This window comes from Lycium ferocissimum, chromosome 4, assembly GCF_029784015.1.
Source record: "Lycium ferocissimum isolate CSIRO_LF1 chromosome 4, AGI_CSIRO_Lferr_CH_V1, whole genome shotgun sequence".
Taxonomy (NCBI): domain Eukaryota; kingdom Viridiplantae; phylum Streptophyta; class Magnoliopsida; order Solanales; family Solanaceae; genus Lycium; species Lycium ferocissimum.
Window position 1 is genome coordinate 29,058,070 of NC_081345.1, and position 5,931 is coordinate 29,064,000.

Consider the following 5,931-nt stretch of genomic DNA (forward strand, 5'->3'; position numbering starts at 1 on the left):
ATTCATGGCCCTTTAAAAAAAATCGGAATGTCAAGGCAGAAGATTTTGGAATAAATCATTTCGGACCCGACGTTATTATTTGTCACTGATTTTGTAATTTTTTATAACTTTATTTTCAGATTTATGTCCTACGTTTGCGTTAATACCATTATTATGCTATTATTGCAAAACTATATTATCATATTTTATTGGATCACACGTACAGCCCTTTCTGCAAAATTTGTTTGTGAACTAAAAATATTGCAAACTGATAAAAAAGAAAGACAAGTTCAAAAGATAGTAGAATTAATTTTCTTACTATTTGTTTTTTCTTTTCAATTTAATATTGTTTTTGTTTTTGTGATCGCTATTTTTGTAGGGAAAATATAATTTAAGAAGCTATGCGGCATGAAAGAATTCAATGCATGCATCCGTTGCCAACTTAATTAATACTTTCTCCTCGTCTCAATTTATATCCTTTTTTTTTTTGTTTGTTTTTTTAAATCTATCCAAAAAAATAATAGTATCTATTTAATGTTTTACTGAATTTATAATGGAGGTGCTAGGAAGAAAAGAACAACAAGAGCAGATCATAACCACTCCACCATATATATTTATGAAACATAAATAATGAAAGGTCACCAGTCAATATATATATGTTCATTTCATCATAGGTAACTTACTAAGCAGCTTCCAATTAGTACAAATGAGCCAATGAGCTTTAACCATCTCCAAGACCCAGCTGACACAATGTTTACCGTTTACTTCTTGACTTCGACTGCTAATTGCATTAAAAAAAGAGCTGATTGCATTAATCATTCCATGCACAACTAAGAGACGGTTGCTGGGTCTTTTCCTCTCTTTGATTTGCATACAATTTTACTAAAACGCGTATGATAAAGACTCAGTTTGGTACGTGGGAAAATATTTTCCAATTGTTTTATATCAGGTTGGCTAAAATATTCTAGAGAATATTTTTTAAAGAGAATGAGTTCCTTAAAATCAGGGAAACGACTTTCCTTGTAGAAATAGGGAAAATAAGTTTCACAAATGACACTCCATCTCATTATCTCCTTCCACCCCCAACTCTCACCTCTTTACCACCCCACCCTCGCCACTCCCGCTCCCCACTCCAGTACTCCATAGTGTTTTTCTGGATTACATATAAATGCTTTTGAAATAATATATTTTGTATATTTATCAAACACCAGAAAATAAACAAGAAAACAAGAACATTTTCCTTCAAAACCAAACACACCCAAAAACATATATATGGTGCAATTAGAAGATAAGTTGAGAGACAATGGCTTCTACTAGTCTGTAAATATTTACCTGCACCAGGTTTTAAACACCAAATCATATAAACTAACTATAGTTAAGTAATTCAATGAAGTAAGAATGCACGTAAATTGATCATGGGGTGTGTGTGAGTGTGTATATATATATTCGAATATAACCAAATAATTGCTTTGCCCAGCAAGCTAGACTTGCCCATTGATATGAAAACATGAGACCATGGATGCCTTTTCCTGTACTGCCTTGCAATATCACTCCTCCACCAAAATTTGTTCGGGAAAGTTATCGACTTCTTATGTAAAACTTGTCGAGTTAATATCTTTTAGGAGTTCCTTGTCAAAAAAGTTGCACATTCACAAAAAAATTGATTTTTTTTTACAACTAGTAAAACACATTATTTTGCATGAACTATTCCTCAAAAATATCTCTAAAGACTTTGGACTTTTCCAATACATTGTTCTAACACTCAACCAAACGTTTAGCAACTGGAGAACAGAAACTTAACTTCGACTCTCTTTGAAAACTTCAACTTTTCCTTTCTTTATATATTAATTATGGTTTGGACTTATATTAGTCAAGGTCTTTATTGATCGAAGTCTATAGAATTCCCTCATTTGGAGGCTATATATCCAGAGCCACCCTTTTGAGAGAGAAATTTTTTTTTTTTCAGAGAATATCTTTGCAAGGTGGTTACTTGCACAAGCACAACTCATTGCCCAACTCTAAAACTACTTGCCAGAGTTTTCAAATGCAGTCTCCAAAATATCATTTGCTTATATTCTTGATTCAATTAGTCTCCATCATTAGCTTTTACCACTACATAATACCAATAAAAGGTGAAGATGAAACTGGTGTAGTGAAAATGGATGTGGGCATAATTCTTGATATGGAAACAGATGTGGGAAAAGTAATGCACACATGTATCTTACTAGCACTTGAAGATTACCATGAAGCCGCTAGTCGCAGTGCCGTTAGGATAGTCCACCATTTGAGGGATTCCAAGAAAGATGATGTTGAAGCAGCATCCGCTGGTAAATTCAACTGCATATATATTAGCTTATTGATTTACTTCTGCTAAAATAGAATATCTTACTCTCTTTGCTTCACGAGTCAGATATACTCTGGTAGCTAGTTATTCATGCCTTATTTGGACAAGATGTCCTCTTTTTCCAAAATTTTCTTTTGTTTCCCTTTGGTTTCCAATTGGGGTACTTGCATAAATATATCCCCGGCCATCTAATTTACCAAAAAAGCCCGAAGTATACACTACCTATACACTTCGTATAGGTATGCATAGGTTTGTATAGGTGTGTATATTATAAATATAGGTATGTATAGTATATTTATATTAAGTATAAACGATACACTACCTATATACTGTCTACATATTTTGTAAACTAAATGGCCGAATGGTATTTGGTTGTAATTTTCCTCTCCAATATTTTTTGGAAACTAATGTTCGAAAATGCTATTTTGGAACGAATTTTCCCTTTCCTATTTTGGAACGAATGTTCAGAAAATTTCTTATACTCTGATTGTGTATCTGCAGCCATATCCTTGCTAAAGGATGTCCAAGTACAAGCTATCTTTGGACCACAAATGTCTACACAAACTGATTTTGTGATTGACATAGGGAGAAGAGTAAGAGTCCCTATCATTTCTCCAAAGATCAAGTCCTTCACTTACAGTCAAGGAAAATCCCTACTTCATCGTAGAGCACTTCCTTCTTCCAGCCGACTAAGGCCATTGCAGAATTGTTAAGAATTTGATTGGAGGAAGGTTGTAGTCATTTACGAGGATAGCCCCTATGGAACCGGGATAGTTCCACATTTGACTGATGCCTTACTGGAAATCAGCACTTTAGTCTCCTATAGAAGCGTTATTTCTCCTTCAGCTAATGATGATCAAATCCTCAGCGAGCTACACAAGTTGAATACAATGCAGACCAGGGTCTTCGTTGTGCACTTGCGACCATTACTTGCCAGACGCCTTTTTCTCGAGGCGAAAAAAGCCGGGATGATGAGCGATGGATATGCATGGATCATCACAGATCTTCTAACGAATCTTCTGGACTCGATAGATCATTCAGTGATTGAGTCATCAATGCAAGGTGTTCTTGGTATAAAGCCTTATGTTCCAAGGACCAATGAGCTTATTAATTTCACCAAGAGATGGAGAAGGAGATTTCGTCAAGAGTATCCGGACATGGACACAGTAGAACTCAATGTTTTTGGTCACAAGTGGGCATATGATGGAATCAAAGCATTAACAAAAGCAGAGAAAAGGTGGGTGGCACTTCCATCCCAAAATTCAAGAAAGCAGACACTAGAAAGAACTTAACGGACTTGGATGCACTTGGAACCTCAGAGTTGGGATCCCTGCTCATTCACTCTATGCAAAACATAATGCTAAAAAAAGGTCTAAGTGGTGATTTCCGCCTTGTTGATGGCGAATTGCAACCTTCCCCGTATCAGATTGTGAATATAATTGGGAAAGCAGAGAGAACAATTGGATTCTGGACTGAGAAAGATGGAATTTCATGTAAACCGAAGATGATTGGTAAAACAGCTGCTAAGTGCAATAATAAGAAACTAAGAGCCAGCAATTTGGTGAATCTCCTATTGTTCCGAGAGAGGTCGGGATATACTAAGTGGGAAGAAGTTAAGGGTTGAGTTGTCACGATAGAGGGCTGGATGAATTCATTAAAGTGGAAATAAATTCGAAAACACAAGAACAAGTTTAAGCGTATGTCTTCAAAGGTCTTTGCCGTATGCTCTTACGAATTTATTCCATTTCAAATACCAAAGAACCCCACTTCTCCGGATTATGATCATCTTGTTCACAAGGTCTTCAAGGGTAATACCAAATCCTTGTGTAAATTGACCTCTTTACTGAATACCTTCCATGCTCCTTTTAGGACTTTTTATTTACTTATTTTTTTGTGGGAAGACCAACCATAAATACCGCAAAAATCAATGTTTGCTTGAAACAGAATATGATGCAGTTGCTTAGGTTGTGACTATTTTAGCTAACCGATCCGTGTATGTGGATTTCACATTACCTTAAGTCGGGTATTTCAAAGAAGTCATGACAAAAAGAAGAACACTTGGATTTTCTTGAAACCTCTTAAAAGCGAGCTTTGGATAACAAACTGAGCATTCTTCGTCTTCATTGGTTTTGTGGTTTACTCGAACATCGCGTAAACAAAGAGTTTCGAGGACCCAAACACAAGCAAGTTGGGATAATTTTCTCTTTTCCTTCTCTCAACTCGTTTTTGCTCATAGTAAGTCTCTAACTCAAAAGCAAATTATATATGAAAGCTTTAGGATTTCTTTTTGATAAGGAAAAATTAGTTTTGCAATAGTATATCAGCCACAAAGATAGTCTTCACTTGTTAAATACAAGAAAAGATTTAAAAGACACGGTAGCTATAGAAATATATCTTAGGTTTAAAGCTTTAGGATTTCTCCTTGTTTCTCAAATCATATATATGGCTGGTTGTTGCAAAGAGAGAAGATAAGAAGTAACTTCACAAGATTTGTGATGATTGTATGGGTTTTTGTGGTTCGTGCGACATCAAGTTATATTACATTTAACATCTATGTTAGCGGTCGAAGGCCTCCGACCTACTATAACAGACCTCAATGATCTCATTAAGAATGGAGAATATGTTGGGTATCAAGAAGGTTCCTTTGTCAAAGACGTCTTGAAGCGCATGAAATTTGATAGCTCTAAGTTAAGAAGCTATAGCACATTGGAAGAGTATAATGATGCGCTCTCAAGAGGAAGTAAAAATGGAGGTATTGGTGCAATTATTGATGAACTACCTTATCTCAGACTCTTTCTCAACAAGTACTGCAGGAAATATATTATGGTCGATCAGACTTACAAGACTGCTGGCTTTGGATTCGTAAGATTTTCTGCATCTTTTAATTGGAAAGGTTCCATAACTGAATCTATTTTACTCATTCTAATTCATTTTTTTCCACAATTTCTTGGTGTTTTCCAAAAGGGTCACCTTTAGTACCGACATCTCAAGAGCAGTCTTGAGGGTGATGGAGGGAGAGTTTATGAATATTGTAATACAGAAATACTTTGGGAATGAAACAGATTGTCCACAGAAAGATGGAATGGCTATAACATCTGATAGTCTTACGCTAGATAGTTTTAAGGGCCTTTTCCCAAGCTCAAAACTCTTCTCTTATTCTTCCTTATCTTCCTTTATCGAATAGAGAAATCTTAGCCACTATGATTCGATAGGGAAAAGCTTTCACAATAGCAAAAGTCTTTGATGAAGAGAGATGACTTAATTCTAAGTCGAAAAGCCATCGGGTAGTGAAGTCTAAATGGTTGCACTTTTCGCAAAGAAGTGAAGCTGAAATAATGCTTGACCTTCCTTTGCAAAGCCAAGAATTCAAAATTTCCCATAGAGCATCCCCTGTAAGGGTTCCTACAACAGAACCTAGAACTCCATTTCATGAAACCATTACAGGGACAATTGAAGAGAGATTGAATAGGGATCTACAAGAGATTGTATAGAGATGAGCTAACTTTAGGGTTAGTTAAACCAGATTACATTATAACTTTGTCGCTCTTGGCAAGAATATTAGCATCAAGAGGCAGCTCCAGGATACAATTTGATGGATTTAACCCTTA

General features: G+C 35.7%; 1 protein-coding gene and 1 pseudogene across 1 annotated transcript in view; both read left to right on the top strand.

Moving 5' to 3' along the window:
* Positions 1-5,931, top strand: part of LOC132052151 (glutamate receptor 2.9-like) — an 11,435-nt gene extending 5,504 nt beyond the window's left edge. The window contains exon 6 of the mRNA XM_059443531.1: positions 5,806-5,931. The gene's annotated coding sequence lies outside the window, so the exon portion shown is untranslated. The remainder of the gene's footprint in view (positions 1-5,805) is intronic.
* On the top strand, positions 1,590-5,931 carry LOC132052152 (glutamate receptor 2.9-like; annotated as a pseudogene).